A 20,524-nucleotide genomic window follows, 5' to 3' on the forward strand; every position below is an offset into this window, starting at 1 on the left:
TTTCAACGAAAAACATAATCTAAATATAATAAAAATATCTCCAGCGGCCATAATCATTTTGATTGCATCATTTATTGGATGGAAACCATGGGACACAAAGCAAGCCAAATAATCAGAAATGAAAAATAAGCATTGCAAATGGCTGGTATTATGATTATTTTATCATGTCTTTTACAGTTAAATAAAGAGTCATGTCAATTAAAAACCAACGGATCCACATAAATATTCATTTTATGAACAAACATTATTGTATATTCGATTCAAAACAGTGCCAAGAAACTCATATTTTATTAATAAATTTATCAATGGCATTTTAATGACAACAAATTATTTCGATGCCATAAAATTAAGATGTATAATTATCAATTCTGTATAAAAATAATATTTATTTAAAAATTTAATTGAAAAATATCGAATAATCCATTAAAAGATTGGGTAATTATTTGTAAAAATGATTTTACCGAGAATTTCAGAGAAAAAACCATGCAATTTCACACAAATCGGATTAAATGTGTGAAAAACGTAAAGTACTGAAATGGAAACCTCAAGAACCATTTTCAATTACGATTCAAAGTGATTTCAGATTATTTGAATGCCACATTTTTTATATATTCAAAAACCAATGTGTGGTTTTGAATAATTGATCACGCACCTTATTGCGAAAATCTCCTCAAAAGCAAAAGTACATGACAATCGCCTAAGGGATGTGAAGGAAGACATATTGCACATGAAAATGTTCAGCAAAATTTTAAATAAAGTACCAAACGGAAATTGAATTTTTTCCATGAGCCTGTTATTTTTCAAAAATTGAAATGGATGGATTTAAGACAACTGGGTTGGGCAACAGAAAATTAGCTTCAAGTTTAGAGGCATTTTAAAACACCTACTCATTTTTCAACGGCGAATTGAAATTCATGAAACGATTTAATATAAAGAGAGAGCGAGATTAATGCAAAAAAACATGCTGGCGCATTTTCTTCATGATAATCTGATAGCCGTGCTGCACGGCCCGTGCATGGTTTTCATTCTCACATTTCATAAAATTAGTGTCCCGAAATTAGTATTATAAAAATACAATTTCTTTTATCTTTTCATGCAAATTTTTCTCCATATTTTTGTTCATTGGCATTCGAGCGGCGTATTTTATTTGTTTGATTTTCGAAAAATTTCAAATTAATATATTCGAAGCATTTTCAAAGTGAAAAAAGTAATAATAAAAACCGATTGAACTATTTGATCAACACGTTGTCTCAAAACCAAAACAGATGCAGGGGCAGCAAGAGTAGCTTATTTCATTTATCATTGGCTACACCAATGTAAATGTATAAAAATAAATTAAGTTATTGCATCAAATTAACTTTTGCATCGAATGTGCAAACAGTGCCGCGCAATGGCACTTGACACACGATGCTATATCGTTTTTGTAATTCTCCGCTTCAAATTACATACAAAAAAGTGCAATTATTTTGTAAAAGCATTTCAGAAAAAAAAAGCGAATTATTTATTCTCTCTGAGCTAATAATACATGGATCGAAAAATATTTCCCATTTGTTTGGGCAAACGCACACGCATATTGTACATTAAATAGGCTTTTTTGCTCTATTTTTTTTTTCTGGTTACTATCAAATAAGTAGACTCGTTCTCTCATCCCTTCGATTACGTACATTTTTTTCCTCGATCACCAATCGACATCGATTCAATTAAATCTCGAGGCTCATTCCCGCTTTGTGTTGTGATATTGACGCAGATTCCATATTCCATTGCCATAAAATTTAAATATTTTCGAAGTTTGTTTCATCGACCAAACCGAAATGCACACACACACACAAAAAAATACTTTAAATGCAAATGAGAAAGCGCACACATGCTGATGTACAGCCACACTGTGATCTCTTAATGCATCGAAAATAGTATGAATTACAATTTTGGTATACATTGCATTTGAGTACAAGTTAAACAACGTTAAATTCATTGCATGCATTTCTGATTGAATGCTGAGCAAAGCACGAGCTTCGTTCAAAAAAGCAAACATTTTCGGTAACAGCGTACGCCACCGAAAGAGAAATTTAAAGCGAAAATTGAATGAAATTGCTTGAAATTAAAATATAAAATCAGTACTTTGCACATCTTTTTCGTGCGCTGTTTTTTGAAGATTGATAGAATTTGCAAATTTCATTTTGATGCGCAACTTTAGAAGCGTTGATCTGACGAAAAAAAAACTAGTTTTGCAAAGTAACCATCTTTTTGGTAACGCTGGTAAGCCTTCAATATTTAGAATGCTTGAATCACAAAACCAACAAACTAGACGGCGGTGATAAAAGTAAGTTGCGTAACAACCTCAGCAGTCAAAAAAGATGATAAATAGTTTTGAAGAAGAAAAATTCCACGTTACCTTACACACAGAATCACTTCGAGCAAGAGATGAAAAAAGTTCCGATTTCAATTTTGAAATGCGCATAAATTAACCCTCGTCGCCGTCGTTGTCGTGACAAAGAGCTGCCTGCAATTTTGCACCCGAGGGAAAAAGGCACAAGAAAATAAAGTGTTGCTTTTTTCATGGTTGAATTAGATCAGTCTTTAAACTGTTGCCTTACTGACGTGATGAAAATGGATGCTTGAAAATGAAAACCTCATAAAATCTTTGAAACAATAAAACATTTTTTCAGATACCGTCATTTTTTATCCACGTCGGTGTAAACCGAATTCATGTGCACACAAAAATGTGAGAATGGGCGGGAGGAAAAGAACGGAAGTGTAAAAATGAAAAATTTAAATTGTATGATGCCGCATAAATAAAACATTACTCTAAAAGCATATCGGCCGATAAAATTGTAAGCTGGAGAAAAGTGAACGGCAATAAAAACAACAAAAAAACGATAATAAAATATTAAGCTTAAAATGGCAATTTCGTGAATAGAATCGAATTCATGCTCAATATTTATCCTTGTGATTGTTTGGTACAGAGAGAGCGTGAGAATAAGATGTATAGAACGAAACAACTGAAATACAACGGCGTACATAGTACAGTACGTGATTGTTGCAATGATATTCAGCATACAACCGCAATGAATCTTACCGACTTGAGCTTTAATTCTTTTGGCTCTCGTTCAGCTTCTTTGTATGCCAGTCGAACAGAAAAAAAAAAAACATGACAAGATTACAAAAGCTGACACGGGCAAATGTTAAATTTCGTTTTGAAAATTGGGCCAAGTGTTCTCGGCTCGGCAACAATTGTTTGCTCAATAACCAAATGCAAATAATTTTTTATCGTGCGCACATTTACCCAAATATTTTGTTAAATAGGTGATAAAATGCGATGAAATGGCATGGATATTTTTCGGGAAAAATTTCATAATAAACACGACAATTGTTCAATGTTCACAGACCATTTCAAGTGGATTAAATACAATAGTGAATGGTGTTGAGCCAGTTGTCGTGCATCAAGGCCGACAGAAAACAAAATAATTTTCTACTTAAGATAACAAATGTTGACAAAGATCGCGAAATGTCTGAGCTTAGTCGAATTCAATTGCTGCATAGCTTTGACTGGCGCATTTTCATTGAAGACACACACACACAGTGGAAAAAAGAAAAATGTCGTAACATGAAGCGACGGATCGTTTTGAATGCCAACGAAATGGCACTTGAACAAGAAACAGAGACAGAAAGAGACAGAGTGAAGGAGAGACATGGATCGAACGGGGTAGAGGGACGCACGATGAATGAGAAAATCCGTATTTTACATGAAAAACATGGATGGGCTTTTAAGCGAATGCGATTAAACTCTCTATTCGACTATTCCATTTGCAAAACATTCGCAATATGTTCGCATTCATTTTCATTTATATTTCTAAGCGTTCTCATTTTATATTTTCTGATCCATCCGGCTTAAATTCGGTCGACTTGATACTTTTTTTGCTGCCTTCGTTTATCGCTCTCTATCCCACTCACTCTGTACACAAGTATGTGTGTTTTTTTAATTTACTTTATTGATGTTATTTATGGTAGGTTTTTTTCGTTAGCATTAGCAATGATGCTGCCAATGGTAGTGAATTGCGTTGGGGATATATCGGCGACGTTCTCTTTTGCCAACAGCCTCTTCCGTTTGAAATCAGAACGATACACATAATTACAGTGAACGAGAGAGAAAGAGAGAGAGAGAGAGAGAGAGAGAGAGAGAGAGAGAGAGAGAGAGAGAGGAAGAAAAGAGAGCAAATTGTATTTTAAAGTGTAGTTCATATGAGAATTGAGTTTCATTCGAAATGTTGAAAGCGAATACTTTGCAAATATAATCAATGTGATCATAAAAAACATGCTTTCCGTCGTAATTTTCCTTTGCTGGCGAAAAGAGAAAAAAAAACGGAAATAAAACTTTTGATGAAAATAAAACGTAATGAATTGGTCGATGTCGAAGCGATTTCAACATCGCGACAATGGTGTAAAAGCGGCTTAATAAATAGCTGGCACTGAAAATGCTCATATGAACACACAATCACTTAAGTAAATTTCCTTTTTCACGAATAATTTATTGTTATTGTGTTGATTTGGCCAATGTTACACAATGCATGACGGTTTCCACTTCATCGACACACCTACGAATTTATTGGGTACATCCTCGAACACAAACTCTCAATCACATACATAAAGATCGTAAAAACGGTGTGGGTGCCACTTTTATTTGTTTCCATTTTCTTTTGACATTTGATTTCATTCACTTCCGTCGATTCATTCATTTGTTACCGTTTTTTTGAGTTTTGTTTGCATCGTCGCCCCTTGTGTTGAACACTATGGAATAAGTTCGGATAGGTGAAATGTGAAAATATGATTGTGTCTTGTTGATAAATGATATTTGGAATTATTATTGCTTTACTTTGGAGAATTCATCTATCAATGGGGATGAAATAATGAAGAAATGTGAATTCATAAGGTTGCTCTTTTAAATTAATTTTCCAAGACGAATCCCCCAGCGGTTAAGCAACTCAATGAACCTGTCAAGCAATCTGCAATATATGTTATGATATATCCAACTGAAACGGATAATGATCACTTCAGAAAAAGTGCAAAACTTCTATGTGATTAATATTGCAGATTGGTGCAATTCAGGGAAACTATATTGGAACGTTGAGGTAAAAGTGCAGAGTCTCGGGTGCATTCAAGAGACAGAGAGAGATAGTTGACGGCTATAGCTAAAACCAATTTGCATTGTCATCATTTGTAATCATAATATATTTAGGACAGCATAGATAAAATGGCCGGGGAAATTGAAAAATATTCTTGTCATATCATATGAGAGAGCATAACTCGAGAATATTTTCTCTTTCGGATGAATAATAACAAATTCATCGTTGTCATTCACCTAGTTTTGTTCACAAGTTTCTGCATTCAATGTGTTGTGTGGGCAATACACAATGATGTGTATAATAAAGTCTGGTAGAAGGTAAACTATGACATCATCGACCATCTCAGCACATACAATGGGACAAAATGGTGTAAGCTCTGAATGAGTAACGACAAATGGTGAATCAAATTGAGAATATTTTGTACAGAGCGTGCACGATAGTTAAAGTTATTTCATATTGCACGGTATGCATGTAAGGACAATAAGAATTGCGATGACAAATGAATTTTAGTTTTCTTGGCAATTTTCAACTTGAAATTCGAAATTGTGCTTTCACAAGAATTAAACATTTGCGCATAATAGTACGAATGCAGAAGAGACAGAGTCCGTGGAAGCGGGGAAAAGAGAGGGACTGTGTCGCGGATGGCAATAATTTTCACAATTATTCAAAGCATAACAAAAGAGTGGGTTCTGAGTTTTTGCATTTCGTTTCCTGCACTGTTAGAGAGAGAGGGGGGAAGGGGAAAGGAGCACCGAGAACTTTTCGCCGAACAAGTGCGCATAATTTACAGTAGCTGCGAAACATTCAAAATCAACCGCAAAACTTTTAATACAAGCAAATGATAAATAATAAATATTCGTTAACCATTCATTGGATGACAGACTTAGAAAATACTTTGTCGAAATTCTAATAAGTTTCTTCTTCTTATTCATTTTTTGTGCCACACTTTCATTGTTATCCTAGTTTCATGCGGTGAAAAATCGAAATTATAAGCGGACTTTTTTCAAGGCGATTTGAATGGAATCTATTTCAGAGTATTGCTCAGCGCTGCTGCCATCCACAACATATTAAAATATCTTGCTGAGAATGCCTCGTCCGTCGCATGCGAAGGTACAATACATGCATTGTTCTCTATACAATCGTTTGAATGTTTTGAGTGACATAATCGTGAAGAGAACAATGCATTCATTCTTGTTCGTTGTGATGTATTAACTGTTATGTATATTCGCATGCGACGGACGACGCATTCTCAGCAAGATATTTTGATATGCTGTGGATGGCAGCAGCGCTGAGCAATACTCTGATCTATTTATACTTGACTTTTCGCCTGAACCATGGAAGTAAATATATGCAAACAAAATCACGAGTAAAAAAATGTTCCGAGTAATTTCCCTAGTGGATACTCACCGCTTGATAATGACGAAAAGAAAAATCCCTTTCTCCACAAGATCAGTCCGTTTTTTTATAGCACCGTTGACGTATAAATATCTGAAACAAGAAAAAAGATAGAGATATTGAAATTATTCGATGGTCGCCGTAAAATCGGGAGAAAATTGCACAAGGGCCGAAAAAAAAGTTTTGATTGGAATTCCAATTAGATAAAAGTTAAACACATCACTGATTTTATGCTAAATTGATGTCCAAGAGTGAACAACGTCTGCCGACGATAAATAAACACACGCTCTTACGGAATTTGATAAAACACAAACAAAAAACCGTTGGTTTTATTCAATGAATATCCTCAGCCTGATTCCACTTGGCTTGTCCTATGTATGGACTTGTTTCGTTGAATGAGACACTTTTTTCCCATTCGCAGCTCAACTTGTGAACACAAACATGCCACATTTGTTGCTTGATCCGACAACAAAATATCAAATGCATTAAAATCTAATTTCGTTGTCGAGTTTTGCGAGCAACGTATGTCTCTTATGTTCGGATGGAGTGTCTGTCGCTCTTTACATTGCTGTTTTATGAATGAAAATTCCATTTTAAATGATTTATCACCACAGACTAATGACAATAAAATTCCATTTGAAGCTGTGTGTATAAACACAAATATCTATTAAAATTCAATACACTGTGCATTTTCATCGAGTTTGATGAAGCCGAATGAACGAATCAAATGTAAAACGAGAGAACCAAGAACATGCATGCGACCACAAGAAAAGAGATATATAATCTATTTGGCCAATACGCTCTTGATTATACTTGTGCATACACGGAATTTGTGTGCTATTTTCCCAGCTTCGGTTCGCTCAAAATAATTGAATAGAAGAACGGTAATTAAATATTTCAAGCTCAAGCATTTCGGTTTCTTTTTTCCTCTCTGATTTCATCAATGTAAAGCAGCTCGACCATTTAAATAATGCGAACATCAATTGAACGTTGGTTGTTTTAAATTCAATTACGGACTCTCTGTGGGGAAACCGTTCTCTGAATAAAATGACAAATAATTTACGATGCATATACATGGAGTCCGTCATGAAGATATACTCAATATGAGCGAGACTCACATCCAAGCAATTTAAAAGGAAGAGAGAGCGAGAGAGAGAGAGGGAGATAGAAAGTGTGAGAGACAAGACACAAATCAAAATCAAATTCCCGAATTCGAAGACTGGACAAACAAACCGACGGCAAGTAACAAAAGCAATCATCAAAACGGAAATTAAATCACTGGCCAAAATGCAATACACATTGAATTGTAAACGAGTAAATGACCATGATTGAAATGAGAGCGAAATTTTGTGGCTCTTTGTGATGATTTCGTTTGCAAAAATGAACAAATGATTGTATGCCAAAGATGTTTAACGAAATGGTTGCGGTTTTTCTTTTGTCCTCTCTCTCTCTCTCGAACTTTGGTTTTGTTAATTTTCTCCATTCAATTTGTTAAAAGCATTTTCTTTCAAAATTTGATCATTCAAATCGTTCTTTGCCACACACACAAAACACTGTAACGCTCGTATTTGAATTAGTAAATAACATTGATGGTCTTTTCAGTGAAGTTTCACAAGTGTATATTATGATGAAATCCAATCAGAGCGGCACGAATGAATGAAGAGGCTGGTGAAAAGCGCATAACAAATATTTGAGACATTGCAAATGAACATACTAAAGACGACATGAAGGTTGATGCGTTTATAAGAACTTTTCTAATCAAAGCCCATCTACTGTTTACTTTCGTTTCATCCAATCAATGTTACATCCCCGGCACCTACACCCAAACATAGACCAAGATCACTGTCTTATTGTGTGTATGTGAGAGATTTTGCAGCTGTCAACAACAACAACGCCGCCGTCAAACTTATTCAACACAAAAAAAATCTATATACACAACCGTGGAAAAATCCACTTTCATTTTCCCGACACTTTTATTTCGATCACGTGCTCACATTCACTCTATAGCACTCAGACCACCAACGAATGCGCTTTTTACTCACATAAAAAAAAAACTTTTATGATTAACATACCGAAAGAAGTGTTGAGACTAACATATCAATAAAAATTCCGTATGAAAATGAGAAAATTTCATTTTTTGGCAATATGAAATCTGTCAAAAGTGCTGACACGAGCTATGTTATTTCACAAAAGAAAATCTTATTTTATGACGAACATTCGCTGAATTTGACGGTGATTTCCATCTTTTGAAAGCACGTGTGAAAAATCAACCGAATTTTAAACAAGATAAGACGACGAATAAAAAAAAATCCCATACGATAACTGATGAATGTTGCAATTTTTAGTAACAAAGTGGCAACAAACACAATCTTTAACGCAAAATTTTTATGGCGCATTTTCTTCGTGCTTCTCATTCCAATGCATAAAAAAGATAAGCCCGACATGCAAATGACGCAAGCCAATGACCACAGTTAAATATAGATAATGACTGGTTTTGTGGTGTTTCCTTCGTGCAGCTATATAATTAATCTTGGCGATTGCGCTCGACAGAATCAACTTTGCAGAGCATTTAGAATAAAAAAAAAGAGCCAAATTCATCTAGAGTTGCACTTCCATGGAATATAAACAAAATGTAATCATATTCAGAGAGAAATGTTTTGTTAAATTTGACGCTTGCACCAACGAAAATCAACATCATAAATCTACGCAGATACAATTTCGGCCACATCGCAAAAGCCAAAAGCAAAACTTTATAGACATAATTTAATGCAATTTTGAATGTTTTGGTTTCACCCAAACAATTTTGATGTTATTCTTGGTAGCGCATCTCGTTGTGTTCAATTTTCGTTCTTGTGTGCAATAAATTTTTTGAATTGCGCATTAATGCAATATGAGGAGTCGATTCATTGCCTCGAGCAACACAAAGATAAACAACTGGACGATAAGTGTGACTTGCAAAAAAAGAGCACACAACACATGAGCATATATTTGCAAATTATTATATATTTTGTCTTCATTAATTTTACCATGAAAGTCGGTGTTGTGTTTTTTTTTGCAAAACATTTCACATTTGTACGTCACGCATACATTAGGCTATTAAAAAGGACTTATTTTTACAATGATAATGCTTGAAATTGATATTGTTAAAAGTGGCATACATTCAGGTCTTTTTCCATCAAATGCTGCTGTTGAGTTGAAAATGTTTGATGTAATAATTTCGAATCCCACGCAAGCAAACTAACCACACCCCATTTTTTCGTGTTGGAAAAATGGTTTTGTTGTGTGCCGTGCACATCAGTTGTCTCTCATCCGGAACTGTTGCTCGGTTACATGATTTGGTCAATCAATTTTTTTTTGTGCGTCTCTAAACAAAAAACTTGGTAGCAAGGCGATAGCGTTTCTGTTGTAAAATTGAGTTTGTCACGGATACCGATGCCACTCATCGATGAAAATGCGTTCTCAACAACAAGTTTCTCGGTCTTTTTTTGTGTATGTTGTGTTTGCGCGTGAGTTGAAACATTGAAACTGAAACATTGTGTAAAACACATTTCGAGATTGTTGCCAGTAATTAAGCAATGATCCAACATTTTCTGGTGTGACCAACACAAAACCAGAGTACCATGGCAAAAATCCCATCGAATCCTTTTTTATGTGCACACCATAAACGTTTGTAAGTTTGAATGGGAAAAAAGTGTTGTTGTTCGACACAGAAAAAAAAAACAACCGAAAAGATTTCGATCAACAATGTGCTATAAATTGGTCGCTACTGTAATTGAAGCGGTAGCTCAGGCGATAAAATGAAACGTGAGCGGGAATGTGATGTTCAGTAATTAATGAGTTAAAGGACAAAAAAACTCTCCACAAAGTATAAACCACACGACAACGGAGGTTAATGACATTTTTTATTGACATGTTTTTCTGCTTTTCGAATTAAAAACAAAAATAACAACCACATTGAATCCATTTTGATGTTGACAGAAAGGATCTTTTCTTCGCTATATCGATAATTTTCCATTTGTTTGGTGTGAAAAAAGATGTAACATTTAATGCTTTCAAACGATGAATGAAAATGAACCGTTGAAAAAAAATAATGCGGTTCAGACTCTATTCTAAATGAAATGCGAAAGAGAGAGAGAGAGAAAACGCAATAAAATGCAATGAATAGAGCGGAACAAAAAACACCGAATCCCATTCAGACTTTATGATAGAAAATTTATTGGATTCCTACGAGTGATTATATTTATAAACGAAATAACAATGTGGTTCGTTCAGATGGAGTCGTCGTCTGCATTGTTCCCAATGAATGGGTAGCAAAAAAGCGGTGAATAAGCTCGCGCGTCAACAACAGCGAAAAACTTGTGGAGCATAAAGCCGTGATTTTATGATGCAGTTTTTTTGTTCTCCCTATTCATTTCTCAACGTTGCACAATTGATGTTGGCATCGCGCACAACACCCACCACATGCCGACTAAAATAAAAACAAATTCACTATGCAATAGTCTGCTGTGACATGATGTTTATGGTGAATATAGAAGAAATATATATCATAACTTATTTTCTTTTATTCGTCCAGGCTCTTTGGTCTTGTTTTTTACTTTGCAAAATTTTATGTTATTTCTTTTAATTTTGCTTCCGCTATCCAAATGCAGTAAAATTACTACCGTACCAGTAGATATTATATTTATGTCCACAACGACCATGAAAAACGAACCGAACAAAATTTGTTAAATGTTTCCAGTGGAAAAGTTTTTAATCCAACCAGCCGCAAAAAATGTGATGCACTTTTTTGTCATTCGCATCAAGTTTTAAAAGCAAAAATATAAACTTTTTTTAGCTCAGATAGAGTGCAGCGAAGAACAAAGTGGACATACGGACAAAATTGCATGCGACACAAAGTGACAAAAAAAAAAGAAAGCTGACTTTTATGCATTGTTCTTTGTGGCCATTTATTATTCAACACCATAATAGAAAAATGAAAGAACAAATAATTTCATGACTAACTATAAATCGAAAATCAAAACTCAAACACTGAATGTATTAATTCATCTTGTAATTCAATTTTTATCGAGCAAAATTGAAGTGGAACTCATTCAAAGTCATTTAAATCAACACACTTTATTGCTGCGACCGCATTAGTTCTACTCAATACTATTTATAATCGACAAAATTCTTCAAGCACGCTTTCAATGCTGCACATTAGAAAAAATATGTGGCCATGAGTAATGAAAACATAGATGATGACGTAAAATTTTTTAGGGGGGGTGATGGCAAAATTCTGTAGGGGGTTCCTGGAAAAATCCATGGGGGGTCCCTGAAGATGTCAACGATTTGTACGGAATGAGGATAAAATCGTTTTTTTTTTGAAGTCACTTTTGGAGGCGAAAATCCCTAGCAAATCGGAAGAATTTTCTCGGTCAAAAAAAGTGGAGAAAAAAAAGGTCCTTATTTCCAAAATTGTTAAGGGTTCCTAAAAATATTTTAGGTGGGGTCATCCGACCCCTAGGAACCCTCGTCATCACCTATGAATGAAAACGGTTGAAATAGTGGATGGTATAATAAAATGGAAAAACATCGACTGTAGCACTAATAAAATCGGAAAATTTTATTTCAATTTTCTCAATAGTGGTAGAATTTTATTAAAACGCTTGAATGCGATATTTGGTTCGCTTCAAATGAGTTGCTATTCTTATGATTTCGTTGTCGTCAAAGCTGCATTTTTGTAAATGGAATAAATTAATTCCGAGGCGAAAGCGTGTGGGCGCCTACAAAAATGTTTGCTGCGGTTGAGTGGTCGGTCATTGAACGTAAATGTGCACAGTTGGTACACCGAAATTCATGTTCTCACGAATGTTGTTTGGCTGTGCAATCGTAGTGCCTCACCACTTGATTCATGTTCGGTTTGGTGTGTTGGGCGATGGTGTTCTTTTCCTCATCTCTTTCACAAAAACCATAAAAACAATTCATTTCAACATGACACACCACAAAATTTGTAGTCCTAACGTAGCACCACGTTTCATTCGCTGCCACAGACAAATATACGATTCGCTGGACAATTTTTTTTCGTTACAACAAACCGCATGGAAAGCCAAGCATACGACAAGAACCACTGGCAAAAAAAAACACACAATGTAATATATAACAATAAATGATTTTAGCAGCATCATTTGTACTTACACTGCAGATTTGTTGAAAATTAATTTATTCGTCGTGTGTTTGCTGAGCTCGGTCGCAACTGTTCTATTCTAACTCATATCTAACTTGCATTTCGTGCGATTTATTTTTTTGTGCTGCAACTTTTTACTACAAATTCAAAGTTGTCATATCACTGGGCATTTGGTTTGAGCAAATTGTGTTACAAACATGAATATCCATGGTTGGTGTTGGTTGAATTTTTGATTACACCGTGCAAATTGAAATGCAAACCAATGCATGAACCAAATTGTGAATTTTGTAGAAATAATTTCACGCTTTATAATCTTTTTTATCGTTGTTATGTCACTGATTTTATGTTATCGAAAAAATTTGCGAACCAATGACAAAAGGCTGTGCTAAAATTGATTCTATATTCACGCATTGGTACACTTTATGGTTGTCAATGGACGTGGAAGGAGAATCTTTTAAAATTGGCTGTAATCTATGTTGAAACTGCGGCTCAAAATGTTGGTTACTCATTTGACATTGATCCGATCCGTTACACAATATCATTAAATCACATTTGCGCATCATCAACCAAAACATCGTAAAAGACATTTTTAAACTCATTCCAAGCAACAAAACAAATTTGCCCTTGAATTCACTTACTGGGACTTCGGCATTAGTGTAAAATTGATATTGGGATAGAAAAAAGGGGCTATTCGTTACATATTCATGACTCAATTTTGATTGAAAAATCGGGTGAGATTTTCGTTTCGATAATGAATTAAATCAGCGATATTAGACAAATACGATGAGATCCGCAACTCATTTCATGCTTCCCGAACAGTTTTTTTGCGTCGTATTCCGCATTGTTTTGTTTTATCCCAAAAGTCTTGAGCTCATTTTTAATGAGCTGTGAAAATGAGCTGCTAAGCATTTAGATGTTCAGGCATTCTTTTGAAAGAGAGCCGAAATTTCAGAGAACAAACGTCAACTTTTTTTCTTTCTATTCACATTCCAACATTTGCAAAGACAAGCACATTTTCCGTCACCCACAAATGTGTAAAGTCGTAAAAAGGCCATGTAACCGAATAGCGCTAATAATGAATAATCGTCATTGTTCCACGAGAATTGCTGATTGTTCATCCTACAATGATCCCATAAATATTAAAATGAGTGATAATTTTCGGCTTTACAACAGAAATGTATGCGTATATATATCATTTGACACGCGCTATATCTAGATAGACACACTAATTATGGGGTCAATAAATTCACAACGAAGATGAAAAATAAACACAATGTTATGGTTTGTAAAATGTGTACAGTTGCCAAACTTTAACGACATTTCATCTGATTTATTAATAAAAATAATAAATTGAGAGCGAGAGAATAGTCCACGGATGTGATGGCGCCTGAATGGCATTCATTCCATTTTCATTGTCTTGATTTTTGATGGAGTGACATTCAACACAGCTACTATTTGTTCAATACAAACAATGAACAATGTATCATTGCTCAAGTAAAATATATTGCGTAGAAACAACAATAAAAACGCTAGACATACCAATTGACGAAATGTGACAACCGTTTTGGTTTCATCGAAACTGTTTCAGCCGATGAATAGTAAAGAGATTCGATTCAGTGGTTTATACGCCGAATACACGTACGTATCAATGACAAAACAAAATTTGCGTACAAAATTATCCGTTTTTCATGAACTTCTCTTAGAGAACCCCGTCATTTTCACCAAAAAATATGAATGTTGACATATGATGTCAAAATTGTGATTGTATCACTGATATTTCCACAGCTATAGCAACGCGTGACTGCTTTATTCGGCACATACCGGTTTTCTTTCCAAGAATTTTCTCGAGAACAGTGTTAAAATAATACAAAATTTTCTTCTTATGAATGAGCCGAAGAAAAGCGAGCGAAAAACAATGCGCGCTTGTGAAATCGAGTCAATTAATCTGCCTTTTGTTAAACGGTTGAAGTTGTGTTCTTTGTTCAAAGGTTCATACAACATGCTTATGTGGCGAATTTTATTCCTCGTGAAACACTTTATTTTTCATGCTTACATGCCGCATCAGCTTCGTGCGCTTCGTCTTGGATCAGTTGTTGTTGTTTTTTATCTATGAGTACCAATGCGGATATAACGGGTTTTCGGCGAGAGAAAAAAGAAATGGAAGCTCAGCAATGTTGTTTAAGATTATAGCATAATTTATTTGCTCGAGTCATTATTGATAGCTAACAAAGCTGCTTGTCTGCTTCCCATATCAAAGAGAAGGTCGTGAGTACGATGATGAATAGCGTAAACGAGCAAGAGCAAGAGCGAGAGCGCGAACATGTCGAATCGATGCTAAATTGGTTAGAACAGAAAGAGTTTACTCCCTTTGGTGCGCAATTATTGCTTACGTGATGCTTTCTTTTGAGTTCAAAGCTTTGTCTTAACCTGAAATGATTAAACTGTAGAGTGTGGCACGTAAGCAAATATAAAAGCTTATGCTTCGATAAACAAACGATGAACAATACCCTTCCATTCCCGCATCGAATTAATATTGCGTATAACTCACGCTCTCATCCAACGTTCGTTTGCAATTTTATGCTGTTCTTACGATTAACATACAAACAAACACTGATCTGAATAAAGATCACTTTTTATTTGTGGCATACAAAGGCGACAAAAGCCCTGGAATCAGAAACGAAAGAACTCTGAGAATTTTAATATTAGTGCATCAAATGGGATTCAAGCGATTTCTAATTCATCTTATTTCTTGGACATAAATTGAATAGAGAAAAAATTTCATTTCAAGAAATAGCACAAGAACCGTATGTATACAATGAAATTCGTATTCTTTTGTTAAGTAAATGTTGTTTAATGAAATTTGTCTTTCTTTTTATTACTTGTGCTTTCTTTTTCTTTTTATTCATGTCAATTCATTGATTTTACTGCATGCTCAAGTGTGAAAAATAAATAGTGAAAACATTTAACATCCATTGAAATTTCTAACTTAACTGACAGCACAATCAACAAACGCTGTTGTTGTGTCGCTTTTAAAGATCACCTTTTTCCACAAATACACGTCCAATACAAGCGTCATTCACCCAGTTCGTTCTCTTGAGATTTATAGATTTTTCTTATTGTTGAGGTAACGATGCATGTGTCTAGTCGGGTGAATTGATGTTAGTTTCTGAAATTCTGTGTGTTTGTAAGTTTTTCATTAAATGTCTTTATCTCTTTTTTTTCATTGACACCAAAAGAGAAAATGCCATCGTCTAGCAAATTGTGCATTTTCAATGGTTCTTTTGTGACGGGGCCAACACGCGCACCACTTCTCCTCATCATATACTTCGTTAGTTGTTTAGTCAAAGGAAAAGTGCTTCACTATCATGATATTATGTAATGCTTCACTGAAGTGTCATATGAATGAATAAAAATGGAATCAAATTTAATCAAATGCCTCACATATAGTATACACTCTTGCCAGTCATACAGATTCTCGGTGGTCGATGGCTATAGGCAAATTGTAGATATGTGTAGATGATAAGAGAAAAAAAATAATCAAATATACATACACACCATTGGGGTATTAAATGAAGTGCAAAAGAACTCAAGTGGTGGCACAAAAAACAGACATATAGGAGCGAAAAAACAAGTCAGGATGAAAAGAAAAATAGCAAAAGGCCCCAAATGTCTGCGTAAAGCGCTGTAAGGTATTTTCAAGTGTAATTTTTTTCGTCTTTCATTCAAAAATCTGCATATACTAAGAGAGAGAGACGGCATATGAAAACAAAACCAAACATTGAATGGGCCGCATCAGCAAACGGAGGTTTACATTTAGTCGGAATGTGAATTTGTTTTTGAGAAATGGTGCCAAATGGATTTGAAAACCATAGAAATTGGAATGAGATTTGTTTAACAAGATTTTTCACGGTCGCTATCGCATAACCGTTCATTTGTCGAACATGCACACGTGAATATGGTACAAATGTCGAATCACTTCATCTAATACCTTCTTTTTTTCTCTTGTATGGCATTCATTTATTTGCACACACATATATTAAATTCAATGGTTTTGCGGTTGAAAGAACGCTCAATATCTAAGACTAGATTATGATAATGACGATTGCGTATTGCATTTGCATTAATTCTTCGACCTTTTTCCATTAAATTGAAAGAAAATGAAAAATTCGTTTTCACATCGAGAAATTACCGACTTGTATTGATTTTAATCCGAATAGGTAAACCGCAGAACAGCCAACGACGCATACATAGAAAACTAACAACATGTTCAGACAGCATTTATGTGAGAAATCGTTCGATAATTTGCAATTTCAATGGTTCGTCTATTTCGATGTAATGGCACAATGAATAAGCACTTTTACACGCACTCATAGGACAAAACGACATGTCTTTCTAGATATATAGCCTCATTTTGTTTAAATGGGGTCATTTTTTTGTTGTTGAATGTTTAGATTTATTTTACATATCAAGCGTTTTGCACAGACACGAAATTTGAATAAATTCGTTCGTTTTACGAACTGTTGATAATAATGACAATATTAACGAAAGCACACACATACGCACGCACAAAATCAATGTCAATGCTCTCGATTCGTTTACCACGTAAAGTGACTAGGAAAATGGCCTGGAAACGGTAAAACGATTCGTTAAGTTGTTATCAATTTAATGATGTAATTTTTTTCGCGCATTTTTCTTCTCATTCTGTAATTTTATTCAAACGAAATTCGTTGTGTGAAGGACGTACAAGGAAAAGGCAAAGATCAATATCTACATTCGTATCACCAATTCTCTTTTGCAAAGGCGTCACTTTTCTTTTTATCGAAATTCAAATCAATTTGTTCTCGCTTTTTTCTCGCCAGAGTTTTTGTTGTTGGCACATTTTCAGGATAAATGAAGATGAGACGATTTGTCTGATATCGAAGTTCAAAGTTGATATGTCATTGAAAGTAAGACAAAATCAATGGCAATCGATGTAAATTCTTTTGCAACGATGCTACTTTTCGATAACGACGCAAAAACATGTTTTATTTTTGCAATGGGCTTTTAAATGACCTGACTCAAGAATGAAGGCGGTAATTTTATCTTTTATGCAATCTGAAATGTTCCGAATTCCTTTTCCGTGTGAATGCCTCGAAAGCTACCATGATTTTTTTTTTGAAATACTTCAACATTATTGTGTATTATTGATAAAACAACAAAAAATAACTTAGAAAACAGACAAAAATGACTTAGCAACAATTGAACTTCTGATTTTGTCGACATTATTTAGTCATTCTGTTTTGAAATAACTGTCATTTTAACTTAATGCCCAACAATTGACGCCTCATAAATTATTTGCAACAAAACTTCTGTCTCGATAAAAAGAAACGAATAATTAAATTGAGTCACATCATTGAAATGCCCAATTCCGAGCTCATGGTCAATGGGTATTGTGGCCTAATAGTGAGCTATTTATTTCGACCGAATAATATTTGCATTGTTGATTTTTCGAGACAGGATATGGGCGTGGAGTCAACGCTGTAGACTATAGTTGTGAAGAAAAAAAATCGATGTGAGAAAAAGATTTGGCAAAATAATTAAATTGAGTCATTCCAAGCCAAATAAACTAACGTTGTCGGCTACAAGAAATCACTCCGTTTAAATCTTCCCATTGCCGTTTCGAAAAATGACAAAAAGAAGAAATAAAAGCTTCTGACATTTGTTAGTCGGTTATCGGAGCCAATTCAGCCAATGCACAATCTTAGATTCGCTACGAGAGTGGAGTTTTGATTACAGTACTGCGTAAATAATATAGTAAACAACATCATTAGATCCATTTATGAGCGCTTTTTTTTCCATTTCTCTTAATCTACCTAAAGGAAAGGGTTTCTTTGTAATCACAAGAATTTTTCCCATTTTTTCTTTCATTTTTCTTTTTGCACAACTCTATGGTACTCATGCAAATTATTTCTGCTTGCACAATTCATTTAAAAAAATACACAAAAGCGTGCTGCTACGTGATGCTTTAAAGTAAAACGAGCGTCAATTTGTATTTACATTTTTTTAGCTGTAGCTTCTTTTACGGAATTCATGATTTTCTTAAAATGTCTTCCTCATTTTTCGTGCTTTTTTTCGCCTGCAAAGCCAAATACCAGCGGGAAAAAAAACGTGATGGAAAAGCGAAGTGAATGTTGTTGCCTCGCATAAAATTTGTCGTGTGAAAGGTGAGAGTATATGGATTTTAAAAAGGGAAACAACCGCGTTCGCTAAATGAACATTGTAAAACAATTCCAAATGAGAAAAATGAATGACTTGCAGCGATAAATTTCATTATATCTCATGCATGATAAGCTTGCACGAGTTCCTGTTTTTGCTCGAAATATTCCGCATTCAAGTTGGAGCAATTCTTGTCTTTTCATTCTAGTTAATTAGGTGATCACATTGTACTCGGTTTAATGGCAAAGCGAGTGTGTTTCGTTTACGTGAATGACGCGATTGCTTCGCTCAATCGGTGTGCCGTTGAAGAAGAAGAAAATATTTTTGCTACACATCTAATTCCATCTTCATTGGAATCATTACAACATACGATTCAACATTTATCTTCAGTTCACAATGTTAAAATTGGAATTTGTTGGCTTGGAAAATGTTGATAAAGGTCACATATTTTCGTACGTGTGACGCGTCTCAATGTGTTCACACATGATTTGATATTGTGATTCCGAGAAACGAAGACTTTGTATACGCTGTATTAACATTAATGTTGTTGAATCGAATTCGATTATTATTATACATTTTGTGCGGTAGAAGGTGTAGAAATATGATCAATACATTGACTATACTGTGCCCATGTATATGGGTGTCTTTCAAATCACCAGAGGTGTAAAAATACTTGGAATGATTCCACTACTCTTCGGTACTTGGCTCATCAATCTTGCCGAATATTTTTATGCAGAATTTTGGAAATCCGATGCCGAAACAAATTCACTAAAATCAAACCCGAAACACATGAATTTACGAATCGAGTGGATTTGCGTTGGATGTACTATGAATGAGTATGAAACATTGATGCCAAACGAGATGGAAATGATGACGATATGTCAATGGCAGCAACCGTATAATATAAAGAAGCGTTAAGTCTGATGATCTCCTTTCATCTTTCTAATCGTCCATTAGAGATTTGCAGGAGCGATGAATGCTTTTATGTTGAAGTGAGTATGGGTTCACGTTTAAATAATGCAACTACTCCTTGGAGTATTGCAGCATAAATTTTCCGGCTTCTTTCCAACACCGACATCCACATTATTGGCAATTTCAAAGAAGCTTTTGTGTTGATGATATCACAAACATTATTAAAAAAAAGTGGATTGCCAAAAAAGACACAGTGATAATTATGTACATCGATGTTGTGCTCTTTTTTCTCTCTCTCGGAAATTTCAACCGGCAAAAATGCTCAAGTCATTTTTCATGGCACGGAAATAGTGTTGGCACCGAACATATATCGATTTTCAGACTGTTACTTATGAATTACACCACCGGAAGATTTTAAGACATGTTTTGGTAAAAAAGAAAATAACTTCGTTCGACAATCATCTGCTATGGCAAAGAAAAATAAACACTTTTTGCAGCGGAAGAAAGTTTTCATCTACAATCGCAACTTTTATTGGCTTTTCATCTACACGACATCATCGCATTTGCCGGATATTTCATGACAACTCGAATTTCTTTGCTTTTGGCAACTGCTGGCATGACGTCATAATATGCGGTTTTGTTGTCGATAAATCGAAAATCATCTACACAAGCGACACGATGAACAACGACTTGTACATTTCATTTAAAGGGTTTCTCAACAGTAAATCTATAGCACACA

The 20,524-nt window shown here is 34.8% G+C and overlaps 1 protein-coding gene across 3 annotated transcripts in view; it reads right to left on the reverse strand.

The window, feature by feature from the left end:
• LOC116347548 overlaps positions 1-20,524 on the reverse strand; it is a 244,078-nt gene that overhangs the window by 57,117 nt on the left and 166,437 nt on the right. For all 3 annotated transcript variants that reach the window (XM_031778169.1, XM_031778170.1, XM_031778168.1), the window contains one exon: positions 6,528-6,608. The gene's annotated coding sequence lies outside the window, so the exon portion shown is untranslated. The remainder of the gene's footprint in view (positions 1-6,527; positions 6,609-20,524) is intronic.

This window comes from Contarinia nasturtii, unplaced genomic scaffold (assembly GCF_009176525.2).
Source record: "Contarinia nasturtii isolate CC-2019 unplaced genomic scaffold, AAFC_CNas_1.1 Cnas_scaffold_1964, whole genome shotgun sequence".
In the NCBI taxonomy this organism is placed as follows: Eukaryota; Metazoa; Arthropoda; class Insecta; order Diptera; family Cecidomyiidae; genus Contarinia; species Contarinia nasturtii.